Source organism: Lonchura striata, chromosome Z, assembly GCF_046129695.1.
Source record: "Lonchura striata isolate bLonStr1 chromosome Z, bLonStr1.mat, whole genome shotgun sequence".
Taxonomy (NCBI): domain Eukaryota; kingdom Metazoa; phylum Chordata; class Aves; order Passeriformes; family Estrildidae; genus Lonchura; species Lonchura striata.
Genome location: NC_134642.1, coordinates 78,682,123 through 78,706,909, shown reverse-complemented (window position 1 = coordinate 78,706,909; position 24,787 = coordinate 78,682,123).

Below are 24,787 nucleotides of genomic sequence, written 5' to 3'. Positions count from 1 at the left end.
CACTATGTATTAAACCTGAGGCATGATCTCACACCTCAGGTAGTATTAATGAAGAAAAAAATTAATTTGAAGCCCATCCGGAAATACCAGTCTGCAAAAATCCCTCCCTTGCTCATTTCTAGGAGCACTGAGCTGTGATGAAGCCTTTAGCTTGGCCTGCAAAGATGTCATCTTCTTGGCAACCTTCCCCAGCCACCCTTGGCCTCACCATTTGGAAGCAAGCCACAGAGAGCCCATGGAGAGATGCTATACAAGCTTGGTTATTATTAGTAGTCTGGTACTGCTACTGTTGTATTCCTGGTATCTGTCCTCATGTTGCTGCACAGGGTCACATGCTGAAATTTCAGTAATGCTTGAAGAGAGAAGTCTGTGTGTGCAGTGACAGGGCAGGAGCTCTGGAGCCACATGCTGGGGTCAAGTGTCCATGGGGCTCTGATGCACCAATCTCAGCTGCTACCAAGTGCCCACTCCTCCTACTGTTGGTACCTAGTAAGAAGCAAAAGTGTTATGGATGGAGACAAAGACAAAGAGATCAGTCACCAGTCACTGCCAGAAAAAAAAACAGGTGCCACCTGGGGAGAATGACTTTAATTTCTTACCACTCAAGTAAGTTTGGAAAGTAAGCAGTAAAGACAAAAACCAAAGCACCTTTCTCAGCTCACTCATTCACTCAGGCTCAACATGTCTCCCTGTATCCAGATTCCTTCACCCCTTCCCTACAGCCAGAGCAGGGGATGGGTAATGGATGTTGTGGTCAGGTGTGACAGTTCCTCTTCTTCCTTCTCGGGTAAGTTTCACACCTTCTTTCTCATGTAAGACTGGCCCAGGATGAGTTTTCCAGCAGCCTAGCTGAGCACATAAGGAAGAGCCTGGGTAATGGCCCTGCTGGGGAAAGCAGCGTGCCTTGCAGACAAAGACTCAATATGTGCCACTCCCAAGGCCTGACAGGAGCCTAAAAATGGATGCATGCACATTTCCTTCCCTTCTGGATTCTGCAGGGCTGTTTGCAAGCAGTTTGGAGAAGTTAGTTTTCCCAGTGGGAAGCAGACCAATGGCTAGCAATCAATAAAGCAATCCTTTAATATTCCTCTGACTGGGAAAAAAAAAAGGTGGGTACTATAAATTTGTATTGAAAAGAAGCTATCCCTCCCTCCACTGAGGAAGGGCCTGCAATAGAGAAAGATGGAAAAACAAATAATCCTCTGGTTTTAATGAACACATCCATTATATCAGCAATAGTTATGGCAACAGGAGTTATGTACTTTGAGGCAGCATCTCTTATGCCTTGTAAACACCTCAGCCTTCTGTCAGGGCCCCCACTGGGGCTATTTACAGCTTCAATATTACAAGGTAGCTACTCTCTAATTATACACAACTGGATTGGTTTCCAGCACTCAGGTCCTTGGTTAACCCTTAAAAACAATTAATTTTTTACTGTTACACTGTATATCAGCTTAAAACTTTCAAGATGCTAAGGTGTCCCAGTGGAGTTGAAAACCTATTAAGATATCAAAACATGCATGCTTTGCAGCTTCTGTTTTCATTAGTGGCAAAAAGCCCCACAGAAAGAAAAAAATAAAATGAAAAGGGAGCAGCACAAAGTCACTGAAACTGGGACTCAAAGCTTATGCAACAACACTTGAATTGCAAGAGGTCTCTTGCCCTCATTTACTTTCTTTTTTCTTTATTTTTACAAAGACCTGTGCTCAGGACTTGGTTCCAACATATGAGTATGTTAATCATAACTACATTAGCCAGCCAGTATGTGATACACAAAACTTGCTGAGTTGATGGAGTTTTCCTCAGTGCTAAGCTTGGAGGGATTTTGTCTTGTCAGTGGGGGCTGCAGTCTTTATGTAGGCATTTATTTAAGTTTTCTTGTAAACAGCAATGGCCTGCTTAGAGCAGATGAGATGAAAGGAAGGGAATGTCTACTGCCAGCACAGCACAGTGCTTCACAGTGATGATCTTTGAACCAAATGCTCAAAATTACTCTATGACTCTCTCCCTGACCTGCACCCCCAGAAAAAAATAAAGGAAAAGGTGAAAGAGTGGGGGAAAAAATGGAAAAAACCCATTCTGTTAATATTATTCTCCCAAAATTCCTCCCCTTTTTTCCCATAGCATCTGATGAGAGCTGTAGACTGGGCTCTGCTTTCTTTGTCACATGTTGCAATCAAGCAAATCAGAGAATATGCATTTCTCTCAGTCCAGGAAATATTCAGGGATACAGAAGAACAGCTGGTGAGAAGTGAATGTGGAGCCATTTGACAGGAAGGAAGATCTACCCCTGAGAGCAATTCCAGAGGAAATAAACATCAAAATGAATGACTTACAAGGCACTGTAACCTCATTTGTTGGCAAATTGAATACTCTTACCACACATAAATATTCTTGAGCGGAGATCCTATCTTGCGGGCTCCCAGCCATTAAAACAGCACAGTTTTAACAGCATGCAAGGAGAGGTTGAACAAACATCTTAGCTGTAAAACTCATTAATGAGCCATCATAAAATAGTAAATTTGATAGTATAAATGCTAGAAAATCAAGTCAGGTCTGACTGTATTCACACATGGATGAACTGAGGAAATAGCAGGGAGGAGAGCACCTCAGATGAGGTGAAGTGACTCTGCTGGCTGAGCTGTGAAGGGACAGGATGCTCCTGCTTTTCAGAACCAGTCACAGGTGCTCTTCAGCAGGAAATGCAGGGATGATGTATTGCTCAAAGCTGAAACGTTTGTAATCAACACACAGGCATTTGGGGGTGATACCTTCTGCAGCTTGGTAAGATGAGAGTCCAACAGAGGGATAGTGACTTCTACATCCAAAGCTGGAAGGAGGTAAAAGCAGATGGACTGGTAGATTCATAGCACTACACCCAGAATGGGACTGTGGTAGATACTGGAATAGGAGACTGCTAAAACAGGAGGACTGTCAGTTTCTCTTCCATGTGTCTTCAGGCTAAAGCTGACTAAATATTTTCCTGTATCACCTAACAGGAAAGGCATTAAGGGGAAAACAGCCTATTTAGGGTATCTTCAGGAAGACAAATGCAGATTAAGAGTACAGCTTTATGAGTTCTGGGAGCCATTTCTAGAACTCTGTTTTAGTCAGGAAAATTATTACATTATTAAATAAGCCTTAGGGTATTCATTCAAGTTTGCTTTTCTTTCTTTACTTTTAAAGCTTCAACAACTTTAGCAAGTGCATGTAGCATTTTGTGCCAGTCCTCACAATGCAATTTGCATGATGCTTTTGTTGCATCCTCTCTCTTCAAACCTGGGAGAGATGGCTGTGATTTCTTTAATGATAAGGTTTCCTTACCATTAAAATTTATCAAAATGACTAAAACAAGGGTTTTTTTTCCTGTGGACATGAGAACAGAGCTTTATTGTCACATTTTCAAAAGGCATATTTTTAGAGGCCATAAACTTTTCAACACACTCTTCTATATTTCTGAGCCTAGATCATACAACATTAATTGATAGTTGCTCATTTGCCCGTGCCAATGTGGCCACTGGTTGTCTACATTGTGGATGAATGGGAATGTATGCAAAATGAAAACCATTACAAGTTCAATACATGAATACATAATACACAAGAAAAAACAGCTTTATAACAGTTCTTTTCTACCAAAATATTCAGGTTTTATTTCTTACATTATTTACAAGGATATATTTTAAGGTTTATGAGCTTCTCTGAATTTGCTAATGGACTTATCTACTAAAGCAGGACCATACATGTTCTTTTCTCTGAACTAATATTCTTGGTAATTTTCTTCTTTGAAAAACTGCACATTGCTTAAATTTATTTTTATTATTTTCAAAATAATTTTGTTCTGTTTTTAATTTTTTTTTTTTTTTATAATGTGGATTGAGGCAATGAGAAATAATTTGGCTTTTCCTAAATACTACCTTACAAAATTTTCCACCAACATACTGAGCAAAAGGCAGGGTAGAGGGAGGACTGTGACAGAAATAGCAAAAAAGCAGCTCCAGAATGTCTGCCAGGGATATGATGTGCAGCATTATAATGCCATCATACCCTCTCAGCATGCTGCTTTATATAAGTTGAAGATAGTTGTTCACCTTGTCAATTGCAGCTTCCAAAGGGACAAGAATATATGGTAGGGCTCCCCTATCTAATGCTTAAATTCTAACTTTTTCTATGAAACTCAGTTTTGAATTTTTTTTTTTTTTGATAGAACACCTTCAGATGTTGGTTTTTGTTGGTTTTTTTTTTTTTTTTGCCCACTACTTTTTCTACTTTTTCAATTTTTTTGCCTATGTCTAGGCAGGCTAGCTTTTAATATTTCCATTTTTACTTTCCTTCACCTTTCCATATTCCATACATTTTCATGCTTAGTAAAGGTTACAATGACAAAAGAATGGAGATGATGCAGAAGTTTTGCTCTGCAACTTGAAAACACTGCAGAATATTTGAAAACTGGATAAGCAGAAAAGAATGAGAAGATGAAAACAAAAAGTTTTTTAAAAATTGTTTTATTTTATTTAGAGCAACAGAGGGAAAACCACACATTTATTTTAATAATTGTTTAATTTTTTAAAATACTAAAATAAAAATATTTCTGTTTACAAATTTTTCCAAAATTCCAAAGTTAAAATAATTATGGAATATGTAAACCAAAGTAAGTCCATCTCTTTAAAATAAACTTCAAACATGAAGGGAACATTTAGCTGAAAAACCTTGATCCTTCCAACTAAACCCTCTTATTCTAGTCACTAATACCTAGATTTTCAATCGTGCTTCTATTTCTGTGGTCCCACTGCTGATCAGGAGCTCAGTGGTCACTTTAATCCACAATTTCTTTGGTATGTACTGGTATGATGACTGATAGTTCATCACCCATAGTATATGAGAATAAACTTGTATTTCCTCCAGGCAAAAATCAAATAAAAACTTACTGTATAGTCTAATAAAGTGCCAAATTATAAGTCCATGAATTTTTGTTGTTTTAAAAATTTATTTACACAAAGAATTCTGTAGGCAGTCACACAGTATTTGAATCAGAGACTTACCAATTAAAAAATTAGGCTGCAGTTTAAGACACGAGCTCAAGATTCAGACAGTCTGACGTGCATCCCTGAGTTTGGCAAAGGGTTCATCACTGCAATTTGTGCTGGGTAATCTCTGCATGGGGAATTCAACTCAATAGCCACCAGGCTTGTCTTCAGGAATGTTTGGCAAAATGAAGGTTAAATAAGTCATTGTTCCTTGGGAGACTGTTTCAAGCACAGTACACCCATCCAGGCAGGTGGCACAGGGATGTCATTGCTCTGCTGTCCACCCGAGTTAATGGCCAGTTTGGCAGCTCTGCCTCTCATGAACCATGAATGAAATCCTGGCCCCACAAAGGCAGTGATGAAACTCCCACCAGGATGAGTAAGAAAGGAATTATGTTACACCTTCCACCTTCCAATGAAATGCCAAAGTTTATACTCTTATTGTACTGCCTGAAGCTGGATGTGAGATATTGTCATTATGTCCTTGGGTTGAGTTTCATCTATTTTGTTACTATCATCCATTTGTTTGTAAAATAGGTGTAAAATTTACAATTTCACAAGAAACCTCACTGCTTTAAATTTACACTTCATGATGAAAATGGCTCTGTGACTGTAAAAGAGTAAAAATCATGTGAAAATTTCAGATTCTACCCTCAGAGTTCATATTTATGTAGCAGCAGATTGAAAACATTACAAAGATGAACTCCAAATATAGACTTACAGAAGTCAGTTTAAATCCCCAGCCAATGCAGTCCCTAGCAATATTCTCCTATTGCTCTGCTGGATGCTATCAAATGATGTGATAATACGAGAGACACTGGAAATGGAGCAACAGCTAATAAATATAAATAAATAATAATAATGAAAACCAAATAAATAAGTAACCCACCCACCACAACAACAACAAGAAATGGAAACATAAAACCCTGTAGCTCTTCATTGCCATATGAAAAAATATCCTCCAGAGTTACAAATAAATTCTCATCTCCTTGAAGTGATCTTTCCATGAAATGTATTAATATAGTTTTAAAAACAAACTCTCTGCCACCCTGCAAGTTCCTTGTTGACTTATTTGGCGGCCCCTGAGACAACATCAGGAAAGCTTTATTTGGAAGGACGCTGGGGGAGAGCAGATTAAACAGGCTTCTGGCTGCATTCAATTTTCTCTAGTTTGGGGAGATTTTGCACCTTTCTTGAAGATTGTATCAGCTGGGATTAGCACATTCTATTTCCTGCACTCCTCATAAAGCTGAGAACTAAAGAAAATTAAAATAAAGGTCAGTGAACTTGGCTACGCCTTTCTCTGGCTAAGAATTTGTCCATATGTTTGCTTCTTTTTGCTTTGATCACATTTTGTTTTGGCAGGCTCTATGTATGCGTGCATGTGTAGGACTTTCATGGTTTTCCATTCCACTATGCAACTGCTGTGTGAATTCATCAGAATTCAGCCCACTTCCATTCACTTTACGGTAACAATTTGTGGGTAACTTTGCTTTTAGCCTTTCATCAAATTTGCTCTTACTCAGTGATGGAGAGTAGCCTGAGGTATCCCTTTTTCTGGCTTTGAGCTCATCCTTCCCCCTCAGCCCCCCAGGATCCCGCATGTCCTCTCCTGCTTGTCCTGCACAGAGATTCACTGTCCTGCCTGTCCTGCTGTGCAAATCATTTACAGCCTCGCCAGGAGTCTCCTTCCTGCCACCCCGCAGTGTCAGCAATGGGATTTTGGGAACACTTGCCCCTTTTGTTCCAGACCAGAGCCACTAAACCTATGTCACAGCCCATCAGTCAGTTGCTTGGTAGTTAATTTAGGTCATTTGAACAGACTGGATTTAAATCAGTAACCCAGTTGTCACTACCAATGTCCCAAACCAAATGCTAATCTTGTGTATTTATACACCTGTTTCTTCTTATCATAGTTCTGAAAAAATACACAAAGGATTTTTTTTTTTAATATATATGCCAACAGCCACCCCTTGGAACAAGTCTGAGATCAGGCCTGACAGCTTTAACCTGTACTTGCTGACTCTAGACACTACGTAGAAAATTCACAGAGGATTTCTAGTGCGGAGATTTCACAGCTGAAAAGCCCCCAAGCACCAGGAAGAGGAGGCAGGTCTTTGTCAGTGCCCACAGTGGGCAAGGGGAGCAGGTGGACATGAGGGGTGCTTTCACAAACTTCCCTGGCCTCAGATCAGGCTTCCTGTGCTCGCCTGCGGTGCACCGCTGCTGCCATTTCATTGAGTGTGCAGAGGCTCTTTGCCAGTTCCCCATTAGTCTATCGTAATGAGATACAGCTTCTGTTTGATTTCCATGATGAGTCTGAGCAGCAGAGCCCAGGAGAAGTCAAATAAGGGCAGGGTACTTTATGTGACCAGAGCTGAAGTGTGGCTGAGCTTGACTAAACCTACAAGGGACAGCAATTGTAAAACAGCTTACACTGGCCAGGCCTTAGTGCTTTCCTTCCTCCTGCCTCTAATTCCACATTCTAAGCATCTTGGGTCTACAAAGAGCTTTACCGCATATGTCATTAGTGCTTCTTTTAATTTTCTTTTTTCTTTCTCACTAATCTATTTCAAGTTAATTTCAACTTAAATCTCACTTAACTCTGAGGCTGTCAGCACTCCTCTGTGTAGGGAGACCGGCTCAAGAAACTCATCCTCCAGTTTCACCTTTCCATTCCACCATCCCACTTCACAGAAAGTCCAGGTGAGTGAAAAGTCATGTGAATTCTGTTCTCTGGGCTGTACCACAGTATCTGTAACTCATAACATAGTAAATCTTTGGGTAGTACAAAACATCTGGCTTCCACGGCTTGAGTTCTTGCTTTATAGTGCAGTTCAAGTGAGCAAACTAATGCAAGAATTTGCCATCTGTAATTGCTGCTTAGCTAAGAGATTAAAAAGAAAGATTAGGATCAGATAGAGGGAGATTTGTAGGTATTATGGGCAAAGAAAATGTTAAATATTTGAGTAAGTAAAATACGTAAATGAATATATTTAGGGTTTATGTAATTTAACATATGTCAGGAACACAATCTTGTCAAAGTTCCTGTCACAATTTCAGGGATCCAATGATAACTGCTGAAAACATACTTCACTACTGCAGAGATTAGGAGCAGTTTGCAGACATTTTGTACTCAAGGCGTATTTAGCCACTTCCATTCATGGAAAACCTGGCACTAGGCTGAGCACCATCTGCTAAGCTCTGCTTGACAGAGATCTCATGAGGCACATGGGAAGATGTCTATTTCTCATCATATGTGTAATTTTTACTAGAAAACAGGCTGTGGAGAAACCTGCAAATCATCAAAACATATGCTGTCAGAGGAAGGCAAGAATAAACACTGCCCACAATGGCTAGACACTCTCCAACTGCAGCATGGAAAGATGTGACTTACAAGTGGGGTGCTACAAAAAGTGATACCTGAAGCACTAAATGCCACAAACATGAAAAATAAAGCATGCATAAAATGAAAATGGATTGTTACCAACCCACTATTCTGGGGCAGGACAGGTGATGTCAAATATATCAGTGATCAAGAATAACCAACAGTTAGGAGGCACTTTTGTTGCTATGGATGGCACTGTGAGACATGACAAAGCTAAGGCAATTAACAAAAGAAATTAGCTGGTGGAAAATATCTATTGAGAGGAATTTTTGAAGCACTTGTGCTAATTGTTTTGTTTTACAATAATAACACACCGTTTCAGTCACATTAGCTCATCAAAAACTTCATTTTGGTTATACAGCTGTGGAGAAAAAGTTTGACTTAGAATGCATAAAAAATGGAATAGAAACTAATATTTAAAACTTCATTATGTCATTATATACAGCGACACTGAAGCATGATCACTTTACCAAATGATTCTGTTCTGCTCATTATCTTGTGTCAGTTTTACTGCAGAAATTAATAAAGATTCAGAGTCTGGATATGAACTAATATGTAACTGTCCTGACACTTTTGAGTTCAAAGGACAGGCTCTCCTTTCAACTTCTTTGCAAACTTATGAATGTAACTCTTAATGAAAAGAAAACGAAGCTGAGCGACAAAAGGGTAATGCCAAATCTCTCTTGCTAATCTATTGAAGAAATTATGTCTTCAGTTACATAAATTAAACTATGGCCAACTTCTTTTCCCAGGTCAATGAGCACCCACGTTACCTTCTCCCCCATCTTCAAAGTTAAGAAGAAACACAGCAGTGAAAAAATCATGCTTCACATGCTCCTACAAAAAAGTCCCACTATAAAAATACTGTGTCAGAAGGCCACTGTTTTCCCTGTGGACTTATGTGATGACCTGCAGCCTATTCTTGGAATGGGTGGCAGACAGAGCCTGAGTAATTGGAAACTGCGATGTAGATGATGGTAGTGGTTCTGCACCACAGCCATGGTGTGCTAAGCTTGTGCTTTAGTTACCACAGTTCTTGAAGGATTCAGCTAGGCAATCACATATATCAGGAGCTTAGTGCAGCCAAGTGACAAATAGGGATAATTGGGTGCAGATCAAATGGGCTTTCATAGCGTCCATTCACAGGCATGGGCAGACAATGCCTTTCTAAGTAAGGAGATGGCAAGGCATGTGTGAAAAATTGTCCCTTTGGCAATAATTTTCCTGGTGACAGATAATCAGAAATTTAAATATTATTCTCATCATTGGAGAGCTCCTAAAATAATGGAGGATGCATGAAACAATTTGTATTTCAAGAGAGAAGCTAAATAATTTAATATTACAGAGCAGGATGCACAGCACTGGACAGAAAAATTATGAAATCCCAGTGCAGTCTATCTTGTGCCATTGCCACACTAATTACAGATCAATTAATTCTCAGTTGTTTGCAACCTTATCAAAGAATAGTAAATTTACTGAAAGCAAAATGTGATGTCTTTTCATTATTTTGGTACATTTGTTGAAACAGTTCTGATGTTGAGATTAATAAAAGTTTTCCCAGACATAATATGATCTGTATATATATAGTCTGAATTTTAAAAGCTGAAAACTTGATCCTAGGCAGTATCATAAAAAAATTTGCTTCTATTAATTGTTATCATGAAAACATCCTTAGTACAGAGGAGGTGGAGGAAAGAACAAAATTAGTCTGTTGATAAATTGAAAGATTGTTATTAAAATATAGGAGTACATTTTGCCTTCCACAGATCAGATAATTAATGAGAGTGAAGTACAAAAACTGAGAAAATCTGCAATTCATGTTTTGAGTAGAGTGACAACACAGAGTAGTGAAGGGCAAAAAGGGATGAGTTTTATAGAATATTAGCATGGAGGGAAGAAAGCAGTGGACCTACATAGTATTGAAAATAATTAAATAAATTTATGTAGTTTTAGAAGAGTCACAAAACAGCAAAATGTATTTTTCTCACAAAATTTCCTATGTCTTGACTTCTTCACCAGAATTTCCATTGACTTGCCATATAAATACTGAGATCTAACTCTACATTAATCGCATATCAGCAACATTAACTTACACTTTCTACACATGTTCTGAAGGTAAGTGTTTTTTTAAGGTATACTTTTTTACTGATACCAGCTATTGAAATTCTGGAGAATTATTTTGATAGCAGCATTATTGGCTTTCAGGTCTTTTACTGCTTTCTGGATAGGGTTTGGTTTAGGTTCTGGTTTTGGTTTGTTTCTTGTTTGCTTATTTCTTTTTTGTTGGATTTTGGGGGGCTATTTCTAACAAAATTGTCCAGATTTGTAGGCATCAGACTATAATAATTTATGATAGCTACTTGAAATACCATAGCCATTACTTTTTACTGACCTACTCCCCTGTAACAGCCCAGTCATTCTTATTTGAAGCGGATCCTACTACACCATCCATGACTCCAGGACAGTTTGATGAGCTGATGAGCTCAAATGAGACTGAAGCTCTGGTCATGTTCAGGAGAGGTGACACCACTGTCCCTAACTGCTTTTCTTAAGTGGGAAAAGGGGACAATTTTTGGCTGCTCTTCAGTAGATAAACTCGGGAATTCTCCATGGCAACACTCCGTGATTAAACAACATTTCATTCATCTGGTTCAGGTAAGAGCAGATTTTTCTGCAGTCCTCATTATTCTTTGGTTTTATCAGCTCAATAACTTCTTAATTCTTCTAGTCTTAGAGTGGAAAAGTAGAGGTTCACTGATTTCTACTGCAGTGGGATCAGGTCCTCCATTAAGAGTCTTTCCATTAACTGCCACAGAGATTACTTATATGTTGAAGTCATCAATACTAGATATTCTGGCTCTAAATGTTCAGAAAATAACAATGGAATGGTTTTTTTATTCCATGGCACTCTGCCATTTATGAAAGGGCAATAAAAATTAATTTGTTAATGGCAGTAAAGTGTTTTAAAGAAAAAAACATACAATTGAGATATGATGTATTGAACAATGATTTTTTTTCTAAGGAAAATTAATTAGGGAATAAAATGAACTATTATTTTAGTTAGCATATACCCCAGAAAATAACAAAATAATTAGGTTTAATTTAGCAAGTAATTTTTTAGTAAAAATTGCAAACACAGCTTAATGTGCCATAAATTTCTCAAGGAGCAATTTCATCTCTTCAATAAATATGGCTTTCCACACGTAAGTTAGTCCAAAGATTCAGAGTGTCAAACTCACATAGCTTTGCCCATATTTTATCAGGAAGTGTGGACCATGCTAGGAGACTTTGAAATTGGTTTTGGGTCTATTTATGGATATAGATTCCTCATATTTCGCATTTCCAATAGAAACCTTCCTCGTCGTTTCCTCGTTCACTTCAGCAAATTTTTCTCAGTTTTATACTAAATTCCTGGGTGCCTAATTCTTCTCCTGCATTCAATTCAAGCTTGCAAGATAGGATTTAACCCAAGAGAACATCTGGGCTAAGGTTCTGAAAGACTGAATGTTGATATGTGTCCCTGTCTCTCTTGTGGATGTACTCCCTAAGGATCTGGCCACATAACCTCATTGAGATAACTCTAACCTGTGATTTCTGGTGATGAGCCTTGAATTGGAAAGATGCTTGCAAAGCAGCCATGTCTGAGGTATCATTGCCAACACTCTAACAGTCACTCGTGTCACTGAAAGAGACGGCAACTAGTATTATAAATATTATATCAATGTGCAGAAAAAGTCACTTTTCCACCTTTACTGCGCTGTGGAGGATGTCTCTTGCTTCAGAGGGATTAATCACCTTTCGGAGCTAGAGCTTGTGTAAGGTAGTGGGACTGAAAGCTCATTCCAACTCTGCTTAAGGACCCTGAAGAGTTCCACTAATTTCAGTCATTTAAACAAGATCATGTGCTGTTACAATTAATTTTTAAAGAGCAAGTATAGCTATTGACAGTTTTCATGGTTTAGGATCATATGTTGGTTAATATTTTTTTTCTTGCTTTAACTCCACCTTTGGAAGTTGGAAGTTTTTGGAGGAAATGCAGAACTCTGACTCCAGAACTGACACCAGTGCTTATGGAACTGATTACAGCTCTGTTGAATCTGGCTCACAGATGCTAGTAAAAACCTAATACATAAGAGAGCAATAGCAGGAGTTGTATAAAACCTGAGACAGACAAAAAATGCCTGTTGGAGGGATGGCAAGACAAGAAAGAAAACTGCTTAGAGAAAGGTAGTCTAACTGTCATGAGGAAACACACCAATTAAAAATGTGAAGTTTTTCAATAATTTCCAGACATTGTGGAAGTTACAGGAAAACTGGAAACTCTTTTTTTACCTCTGCCCTGAAGCATGATAGATTACAAGGAGGTATGAGTACACTCAGAACACAAACATAGAAATCATGGTTCTCCTGGGGAGCAACAGCTGGTCTATGACGTTCACTGATGTGACAGGGTTAACTACTCTGGATATTTGAAAGGTCTTTATAAATTTATCATGCCTTACAATATTTACAGGTTTGCAAACTGGAACAGCAATAACCATAGTATAGAAGCTCTGTGAGGTAGAAGACACCCTCTGGTGTGTCCACTGCACTTGGGGTGTCTCCCCTGTTTGCACACTGATGGATTGGTGCTCCTTCTGAAGGCTCTGGTATGGATTGTTGAATTAGGAGGGAAACCACCCTAAGTGGAACTCGTGCCATGATCCAGCATAGCAAATCCTGTGCTGTTAAATCAAAGCTTTAAAGCGATTTCTTGGTATTCAGAGAGGCCTTTCCTTTTTATGCAACAATGGAAAATGATCTGGATAGACCCTGACCCTTAACCCACAACAGTGAATGTCTCAAGCATGGTACAACGGATCAGAGTTGTTCTTGCTGCCCTCTGCCCTTTAGCATGTCTGAAAGGCAAACTTCTCACGGAATCAGACATAATCACTCCTGAATGCTTAGCATCCCTGGGGTTTCAGCTTTAGGGCATGGGGAAAGATGACCTCCTGAGGACCCTCCAGCATTTTTCCTTATAATTCTATGATTCAAGCTGTCAGCTAGAGGTATCCCAATGAATTTTGAACTGAATGCAGGATGAAAGTGACTTACATAGCAAAAATATTGCTTAAACATTATTCATTAGCATGTAACTTTTATTCGTCAGCCAAGTTGCTTTCACTGATTGGTTTTGTCACTCGATATACTAGAAGCGTCTCATGCTGAGGAGATGCTGATTCTGTGCATGGCAGGGTCACTTCATACTTAGTGTACTGGAAATCTAACATTCAGAATTCTCTGAAGTGTAAACAGTTTTTCATGATAAGAAGATGAATAATGGTACAACAGTCATAGATCTGATTAAACTGTTTCACATATATTATTTGTTACCACATTGCATGCAATCACCTTGCCTCAGGATTTGTCCAGCAGTTCTGGATTTTCCCAGGTTATGGGAAAGCCAGATGGCGAGCTACTTAATATGGTGAAGGTCAGTTGACTGCCAAAAGGACTAAGATTGGTAAGAAGTGGTATGTCACTTCTCTCCTGTGGTTTTAGGTTTGGGGTTTTTTTTGTCACAGTGCTCTCAAGGTCCTCAGTTTAGGGCATATGAGAAACAACATTTATAACTGAGATGCCCTTTTGTGACAAAGGAAAGCTGCACAGAGACAGCATGGATAAGCACATACCTAGGGCCTAATGATCCAAGCCTCCAGAGGGCTGCTAGTCAGCCTTGCTTCCCTGCTGGCTTGCAGCTTATGCTTTTGAGTATAAAGGTTTTTTCCTTCACTGTCACAAAAATTAAAGGGTCTGACTTTTACAGTGCTTAATAATGCAATTTAGCATGGCTCTTACATAGGAAGGAGGTTCTTCCTTTCCCTTCTTCCCTGCCTTATTGTCAGATACACATCATAGCTGTGCTTGCTTGCTCTGGAGTGTGTTGTGGCTGTTTCTGACAAGTCTTGTGTGTATACAAAGAAACTCTTTTGAAGTTCTTCATGCTTTCTTTACCAGGTGAGCTTATAGAGTAAACCATCAAAAACAGAAGCACAGCTCATTTCCTTCTATTTTCACAACCAAGTTAGAAGACTATGTCTGTGGTTTTTTATCTGCTTCCACATACATCCTTTCAGATAATGGCTGTACTGGTTTCCATGCCCTATCTTAAAAAGGACAGCTCTTGGAAAGCAGGTCTCTTCTAAGTCTTTAAATTCTGCCTAGTTCCTTGTGAAAGGCAACCTGAAGTACTAAGACCCTTTGATGGTCTCAAAGGAGTAATTCAGAGGACCTGCATGAAGTCCTAAGTGTAGGTTCTTTCTTGAGATGTAGAGAGACAAATGGGATTTGAACTGTGTCCTGATAGGACTCAAAATTTGTAGGGTTTGCTGTCCTGGGGTCTGTTGCTGTGAATTTTCGCTCATCGATTTTTTTTTTACCAGAGTAAAAATCACTATAGAATTAATGTAATGTAATTACAAAGTTAAATGTTCCTCAGCTCTCTACATTAGATGTATGTATTAAGTTACGTAAATGGACCAGTATCCAGTCAGGACAGCATTTTCCAGACTCCTGACTCACTGGTGGTCTGAGGCTGAAGTGAGCTAAATAATATTGTAATAATTCTTACAAATGATTTAACGAATATTAAATTATTTTTTTGAAAGGCTTCTTCCGCCACTGCTGATTTGTATCATGGTGCCTGAAGTGCTCTGCTTCCATTTAAAGCTTTATGTGCCTGAGCTTCTGCCTTCTGCTGCCCTACCTGTCTTGATCTTTTTGAAGCTGCCACTTCAGAATTTGAAGATAAGGGGACAGCTAACATAGCAGCATTTTTTTCCTCTTTCCATGGCCATTAACGTTTTTTCCTTTTTAGTGCTTTTTTTTTTCCTTAAAAAGGTACCTTTGTCTATAGCTTCCTGCTACAACTTAAAGGAAGCGACATTTATCTATTACCTTACTGCTGCATTGTGAAAGTCATGAATTATGTTCGTCTACTCGGATAGACTTTCACCCTGCTTTCAGTAGGTCTCCATTAACCCGCATCTGCCAAATTAAACTGACAGGTTTAGAAAAACTTGACACAACAGATTCTAAAATTAGGCCTGCTACAAAATCAGAGAGATTGAGACCGTGGTTTCCTCCCTCTGTGCAGCTTTAGTTGAATCAGAGTGACATGATAATACAAAGAGGTAAAAGAGAGAAACAATGTTTCAGTCCTCCTTTATAATAGGGTTTTGTTATTCTTGCTTTAAAATTCAGTGACAAAAGTGGTTTAGAAATCACTAACAAGAGTTTTCTGACATAGATGTGCCTTGTGTTCCTTTACTGGGGCCTTTATTATTTTTCTTTTTTCCCCTGACTATTCTGAAAACTTCCAAGGACAGTAGGTGGAGGGATTGTTAGAAAAGAAGGGAACATCATTTTAAAAAGAAATTGCCAAGCTTAATTGGTCAAAAATGGACATGAGCTAAAGCCCCAAAAAATGAAATCCCTGCAGACAGTGTGTGTTCACTGTGAAGTGCTGTCAGTGAAACTGTGAATAATATTTTAAAAGGATTTTGGTCAGAGTTCCCAAAAAATCAGCTGTTTTAGCAGAAGTCTTGGCAGTGAATTCACTGACAGGCATGAAAGCTTTCTCCATAGTGAGAACTTTGTAGTGAGCCCCATGATCTGCTGTATGGGGACCCAGAGCTGGAACAGTTCTCTGGGTCTGGTACAATTTGATTAACTAAGAGTTACTGTCTTTAGAAAATAAAGGAAACAGAGGAGATGACATGGCAAATCCAGGCTATCCCAAGATCACACACCATTTTCTCTGCACTGAACTTCCTCTCATAAAACTCCTGAAGGACTTGACCTGTTAGAAACACTTGATTAACAAATATATTATGCCAAATCTTGACCTTTCTTAGCACCTCTTACTTTTTGTCACAGAGTTCTTTATGGTGCTCTGCTGCTAAGGAAGCCTCCAAAATCCTCAAGGAAATGGAGATTGTGAATAATTTTTCTGTTCTTGAAATTTTGCAAACAGTGAAACAGGAAGTACTATCTAGAAATTAATATTTAACAAACAACAGATGACTCTTCATTTTCATGTCTGAAAGTGAAAATCAAAAGCAAAGGAGAAAAATGGGAAAGTTGCTATGTCACAAGCTGAAGTTTGGAACAGAATTTCTAAACAAATTTTATTTCATTAGATAGAGGAATTCATGCTATATAGCACCTGTTTAAGTTTGCAGAAGGGTGTGCCTTTTGTTTGCTTGTTTCAAGGAAAAAACTACTGAGATTATTAAATCCAGGCCCCAGTTAAATCTTCCCCCTTCAGCTTGTTTTCTGGTGCTGCTGTTTTACAGTTTCTAGAGAGGCAGGAACCTGGGAATCTTGGTACACCTACTTAGAAAATTGCTTGGCAGGTTGTGTTTATCTGAAGGTGAAATCTGGCCCTTCACAGAGGGTGAAATTAAAAATATACTTTGGAACAGGGAAAATATATTTTTATTCTGTAATACCACTGCCTTCATGGAACAGCAATGTTGCATTGCTCTTCACTTGGGGTAATCTTTAATGCAGTGAATGTCAATATTTTAGCATGTTTATATTTTGTATTAGCTCATAGTCAATATTTAGTTGGCTTTACAGGATTTAGCATTTTAGAGCAATGACGAAACTCATATTGCCATGTGGTCTCCCTGAATCTGGCAGCATTGATACAAATATCTGCAAATTAACATAAAACATGTAGTTATAAGAGCTCTGCCTGACTGATTTTAGGAAATTTCATCCTAAACAAAAGTGAACTATCTGGTGATTTCTTTGTCTGACTCCAAACAAGCAAATGAATTTTACGTTGATACATTATGTAACACAGTCTCACTGGACTACTTTCTCAGGGGTCACCAAAGATTTTTACTTGGGTATTTCTAAATACCAATAAAATTGTACAGTGTTCTGCCTCCCACCAAAAAACTGTTAGAAAATGTGATTCTAAAGTGTAAACCAATAAATTTTCACTCAGCAGACTGGGGTTTTTTGGTTGGATCTTTTGGGGGCTTTTTCCCCAAAAATGAGAAAAGACTGTGTTGGAGATTTTATTTTGGACAGAGATAAGTGCCAAACCCCTAGAAACCAATTGGTATAATTTAATAAATATTTCAAGAGCAAAGAATTCTGTCCTACCTTTCCAAATGGCCTGTCAAACACTACACTATATTTTAGCATGTGCAGGTCTCAGTATGTGTACAGATGTTCTTGTGAGCAGGCATACATGTAACTTGATCTAAGTAGATGGACATAATTTATTTATATCTCAGGCAGGGTCACATAGGACCCTTGTCTTTCACCCACTCTATGTTAATAACCTCTAGCAGAGTTGAGACTCCGACTTGTTGAAGCCAGAATTCAGAGAGGGATATTTTTTTTTTTTTTTTGTATAATATGTATTTCTTTACTATTGTGTGATAGGAATACCATTCTATAGTCCCTATCATGGTTTTTAATTTTTTTTTTACACAATCATATTCCTCTGTGTAATTGTTATAAAAACTGTACACAACATGTTTATTTTACTATTCAGTTAATTTAAAACTGTGTGCTAGTTCAATTTAAACAATCTAGGAGATCAGGCTGAAACAAAGAGAAAAAAAATTGCTTCCTCCAATGTTGACTTTCAAATTGGTTGAAGGACCCCAGAGATTAAACGATGGATGTTTGGTATCTCTCTGTTAGGGTCATTTTTTACTTTTAATAGAAAATTTCTGACTGAGACAAAAAGGTCAAGCAAGTTAGTGCCTAGCAAAGTATTTCTCATGTGGATAAGGCAGGAGGAAAATAAAATATCCCAAGCATCATACCACACCTTAATCCCCTTACACAAGCCAAGCATTTTGAACCTAGTAGTAATTCATTCATCTGTGGATCTACATCTGTTAGCTTAATAGGTGACATAAGGCTAGATTTTAAATGAGTCTAACCCAATAACCAGACTTATGTAATAGGCTTTTCAGGAAGACAGAGAAGGAAGCCTTAATGGTAAGAAACACTAGCTCAAAGTATCAGTTCCAGTAGCTCCAATGGCTAACACTAAACCTTTCTGTCTGTCTTTCAGTATAACTTTCCTTTGTGTTTTGCTCTACTCTGGCTATCACATTTGCACTAAGGCTCCTTTTGCCCTCCTGTTAACCTATGTGAATGCACAGGTGTGTGCATAATATATTAACAAAGAAACACTATCGTTTCAAAGAATTTGTTTCTCATCGTTGTTGCTGCCATCACATGCAATATTTTTTTCATAGTTACTCATGAAATGTTACTGATATTATGTGTCATACTCTAATCACTTAAGTTACATTAAAAACCATAGTAAGAAATAAGTTTCTCTAACTTTTTTGTTTCTAATAAAGGTTGTATCAGGTTGTATCTTGTTTTCTTTTACAGAGCTCTCAGGCAGAACATGAGTTTCTCTTCTGTACACTGGTTTAACTCCACTGACTTCAGAAGAATTACTCTTGGTTTACTCTGGTGAGAGATGGAGAGGCAGCTGATTTTCTACCTTAGATGAGCTGCTGGCACAGAAGTAGAAATATTATATGTGTTGGGGAAAAATATGGTGTGTACTAGCAAAATGTCCCCACACAACTCAGTAAGTTTAGATTAAGAAATGTTTTCTCCCAGAAAATGCCAAAATAATCTAGACTAACATTTATTTAATGGTGTGGAAAAATTCCACATTATAGCCATATGAGAAATGTATTTAATTTTCTTTTTTTAAGCCAGTCAGCAAGTAGTCAAGAGTGCCTATTGCTAAGTTTGCTAGCACTGCCTAGAAGAGCATATTGAAAGATCCCCTGAAATGCACAATTGAATGCAAAGTTAAGATGAAGTGCTTTGTGCAGCTGAAGAGCACTTTGATGAGCTGACTGGCTTCAGATGCTGTGAATCTCCAATTTTGTTATTGGCAGACATAAAAACAACAGGGCAACAGTGTAAACCTTTTGTCTGTTATTCTCTCCTGATTATACCGGATGTGGTGGCACAGAATAAACATGGCAAGGCATCTCTGTGCTGGAGATGTTTTACAATAAATACAGCCCTGGCATAGGGAGACAACTCTTGTCTCTTCAGCCGATGCTACGCTGGATTACTCTTGGTATGGGTTTGATCCTCAGTGTCATTCTAGTAATGAGTGCTCTGGCAAGAGCATTAAGCACTGCAAGCAGAGAATTAGCAGCTCCAGCATTATCCATGTGGTCAACAGACATGAAGGAAAAGCAGGAGGCAGAAGGGAAATGTGTGTGCTTTACGGGTTTGCAAATGTACACTGATTAAATCAGGAGCAAAGCACTGCAAAATTAGGACTTCTTTTCTGCTCCCTTGCAACTGTACATAAATAATACATGTTTAAAACATTTAAAGGTATTTACCGAGATACATTCACTGCAAGGAGAAGTATGTGGTTAGATAGCAAGGGCTGTGAGAGGACTAGATGTGATTCTGTCTTTGAGAGGCATTCACAGTGCTGCAGAACATTTCATACATAAAAGTTGAAAGCAATATGTATCCTACCTTGAAAATAGATTGTCAATATCTTAACATGAATAAGGAAGCTCACGTTGGCAGTACAAGAAGTCTGGAGATGTTTATGTATGTTCTTGTTAAAACTGCTGTCTTTAATTCTTGTCTGAGCTCCAAGTAAAATCTTTCGGTTCAATATGATTTCATTTCATGACAGGGCAAGGAGGACTACACTCTGAAAGAAAATACTAATTCTTAGTAACCTCCAAATTGAGAAAAAAAAATATATTATGACAGCAAGAAAAATAGAAAGAAAAAAAAAGCCAACAGCAGACATAAAATAAGACAGGAAGAAGTAAAAAGAAATTGACAGTCAAAGATAGGTGAGAAAAAAATAGTAACAGGCATATCAGGTTTTCAGAGACATGTCTCCTCTCCCTCTCTTTCTCTCTCCTCTTCACACTTAGCAACAGGATTACTTGGAGACATCACTCCCTTGCTACTGGTGCAACCCTCTGGCCTGGAAGCAGCAAGACTTGCACCAAACTGGGGCCAGAGAAGCACAGAGAAGATAGCTGAAAAGGTGCTTGCCATGACAAGAAGCTGAGGTTTTCCTGTGGGTCCATGAGAGCCTGTATGCAGGAAATGAGTCTGGGTAATCCACAGGTCAGTGCTGTCAGCTGGGGAAGCAGCATTTCTAGAGCCATGCTTCACCTCTCTCCACTGCATCAAGCAAAGCTCAGCCCCAGAGAGATCTCTTTAGATTGTTGTTCCTTCCTCTGTCCTCCTCTGTTCCAGTTGCTCTTTTTCTTTTCTTTTCCTATATATGTCCTAGAGCATGAGTCTGATCTCATAATCACATTTCTGGAGCACTAGACATGTCCTAGGATACTGGGTAAACAACAGCCTTCTGGAAAGTCCTTATGCAGAGGATAATTTAACTGTTGGGGATGTTTTTGGTTTTGTATTTTTTCTGGTTTCATATTTTTGGTTTTGTGTGTGTGTATGTGTGTTAATCATACATACTCTTCTAAACTCTAATCTTAGATGACTATGAATAAAGCCTGGAGACTGCTGTTAAAAATCTGAAGTGTGTCTTAGTATGTGCCTGGGTTTCTTGTTGAAGTTCAAAGAAATAATGTACTGAAGACAAAAGACAATAAAAATTTTCAGACAAAGAGAACTGAGACTCAAATACTGTTGCATTATAATACCTGAAAAGAAAAGTGCTTTCATCCAATTAAAGTTGGTTCTGAGGCAGATGAAGCTATGCAAACTAAAAATGACCAATAAAGTATTTTCAGTATAATTGCTCTGGGAAATTATTCTAGGTATGTCTGCAGACTCAGTTTTGTAGGTTTTTCTGTATAAATGGTTTATAGAAATAAATGTCACATTCACTGGTAAAATGAAAGAGACATGAAGTTTCTATTGTGAATGATACAAGCTTATCAGAGATAAAAGGACTGATGAATTATAGGTATCATTCCATATTTACTACTGCAAGCACTAATTTTTTATCCTATGAAAAAGTAAACTGTGAAGGGATGGCTCAATTTCTGATAAAACAAGAGCTGATGAAAGCCGTGGCGCAGAATGGACAATATTTGGGTTGTTTATAACATGCAATTCATTTTTCTTCCTAATCTCCTGACCTTTGCTGCTGCTACTAACTCAAGACTATCATCTCATAAGAAGTGACACTGCAAAGCAAAGCACGTACTTTTTCCAGGCAAAGGGAATACAGGACAAAACAAGATGAAAATAGTTTTTACCCTGAGCTATAGGTCTTCTGTCAAGGTGCAGAAGCATAGTTCGCTTGCTAGTCTTTTCTTCAAGGCACAGGAGATTTAAATAAACACTCTGGGAGTAGCATTTGAGCTTCATCTAAACTCATCAAATTGCTGCAGTAAAAATCAAACAACATACAATATGTGAAGAAAATTATATACTTAACCATGAGGTAGTCATTGATTCAGAGAATGTTTGTTGGAATTTTCCTCTGGAAGACACCTAGTTCAGCCTCTCCCCTGAAGCAATTTATCACCAGCTGTAGATCAGGTAAGGCATTTCTTTCCCTAGTCAAGTTACACAATCTCTCACTACTCCTGTGCTGTACTTACCATCTTTTCTACGAAGATATCCCAAACATTTAATCTGAACGTCCCAGCTGCATTGTTCCTTCTGAGCTCATTTTCTTCTAAAGGGAGGAGTTTGGCTCAAGAAATCATAAATTCCCCTCCAGCAGCCATGAGCTGCTATTAGATTACATCTGTGTTATGGTGTTATGCTGAACAGCCAATCTTTCTCTTTGAAGGTCATGTGCTCTAGATTCCTATCTATCTTGATAGCTCCTGGTTGATACTCTTTCCCTTACCCCTCTTGATTTGGAACCCAAAGCAAGCTACATTATTTTAGGTCCAGCATTACAAAGATCAGGAAAGTGTGTATAGTCCCCCTCCTTGACCCGCTGGCCAGGGCCAGTGTGCACCTCCTCTTATTTGTGATGTGTCTGCAGTGCTGGCTTGTTTTCTGCTTGATATTCACTCCTGCTTCCAAGCATTGATACCAGGGTTGCTACTCAGTTCCAGCCTACCTTTGCGCATGAATTAATGTTTTATGCCCATGTTCAGAATTTAAACTTGAACTGTTCACTAATCTTCACATTACATGAGGTCTGTTAATAATGAGGTTTAACTTTCCCACGTAATAATCTCTTCACTTTATTTACTATCATTTGCAAACCCCTCTCTTAGCATTCAAATTACTGATTAAATTATTGCTTTATGGGAATCACCTCAATTTCTTCCTAGCTGCCATTTAGATACCAAGCTACTTTTTTTACTAATTAGATTGTCTTTCTCAGTCAACAACAGGACCATGTTCTCTCCTACACATATTTACAAATGTTACATTAATCTCTAAATCTAGGCCTAGATTTAGCTTCATCTGACCTTTTCCCTAAATACTTTAGTAAAAAAATCTTGTATTTTACCCAATCACTATAGGTGTCTGAAAGCATACGATATGCTTTTCCTGAATTGTTTTCTCTTTAATTTCTCCAGGGTTCATCAGTCTGGAACCAAAGACCACCAAAAGATTTCATGCCAGTGCTGTCCCATCAAAAAAGCTTCTTTGTACAGAGTGCAGTCCTCCCTATTCTTCTTGTCTCCCTAAAGAAGCCTGTGCTCGTGGTGCATATGCTGTGCCACTCCATCTCTATGACTCTGCTCACACAGTAATCCTGAAACAGGCATGACCTTGCAATCCCTCCTGACTCTTGCTCTTCCTGACTGTTGCAACACACATCAATGTAGAAGCACCACAGGCTGGTCTCAGGATGCATTTGCCTCTGACCACAGACTTGATTCACTGTTCAACAGATTCTGTCACAGGAATACACTTACTGTGAGAAAACTAATCAAGAAGATGATGAGAAGCCTAGTAGAGTTTCTACCTAGTAGAGCGTAGTAAAGAGAAACAGTTTTCAGCAGACAATGTTGACCTTTCAGAAATAGCCATTGACTCTGGATAGTGACCAGTCTTGGTCCCACAGAGAGGTAGATTTTATGATGTAAACATCACAAGTAGTACAGGTGGCTGAGGGACATTTTTCTAATCTACTTTCCCTCCCTCTTAAGTCTCTTTTTACCAAAACTTCAGAGCAGACTGCCTACCACTTGGATAACCACAGAGTTATCAAGTCACAGCATGAACCAGCCCTACTTTAACTCTGGGTGTCTTTCTGTGACCCCACTCTGATGATGAATTCTACAAATACAATATACTGAGTGCAAAACAATTGTTCCCTCTTTTGCTTTGTGTCCCCATATTCATTATATTCAGCTTCCTCATTGCTATTTCTATTATTCCCAAAGGCTGATTTTCTTTGGTACCCTTGGATGGATTTTTTTGATCCATGTGATTTGCTTGAACTACAGGACATACTTCATTCACAGCTCCATCACTCCTATTTGCATACTTACTTTCCAAAGCCATTACTCTCCTAAAAGTATCAGAATCCCTCTTTTCTCTCCTTAACCCTTTTTGCCATCTGTCCTGGTGACAGCAGTTCATTCCAGCCTGCCACTGTAGCAACAAGATTCTTCAAAATAGATTCTCTGTGTTGCCGTCCAGTTTATTCACACCTTCTTGGACAGGTGAGGTTTGCTCCAGCCTACACGGTCTCACACAGACTCTCTAACAACTGTTTAATAATTATTAGCTTCTTCACTTCAGCACAGTAAACCAAGCACACTGTAAAGCACAACCTCTACAAGCGTTCATCCTCAGACAAATTGTTCAGAATATCTGCTTTTTTAGCCACAGTCTCTAAATATCACTGCTTTCAGGGTCTGGTAGTTTCCATGAAAGTTTGCCTCACTAAACTGTTGTTGGCATGTATTCCATGGTGAGCACCCATTGCAAGATTGGTGGAGACTTAGTGGAAAAGTGTCCCCTTATGCAAACAAATCCTTGAAGTAGTTTCTTTAAGAGCTACAGCATTGCCATCACTGCTGCAACTTGCAGACTGGTTTAACTACTATTGACAGGTTATTGATATTCCTCTCTGAACGGCATGAAGCTGTAAACACAGACGCTCACCTCACCTTGTTTTCATCAGCATTACTTAGATAATTTTTTAAATTTTTTTGGGGGAACTCTAAAAAACTACTACACAAACCTCATCTCCCTCTGGTATAAATTCCTCTGCATTAAGTTGAAAAGAAAGCTTCAGCTTCTGTCACTTTCCATGGTGCATCACAGTGCATCAAATGGGAAAAGTGCCGTACAAATTTGCACTCTGTTTATAAGTGATTTCTCCTCTTACCTGCTTTTTTCTTTTTTTTTCCTTGACACAGACAAGACACTGTCCTAG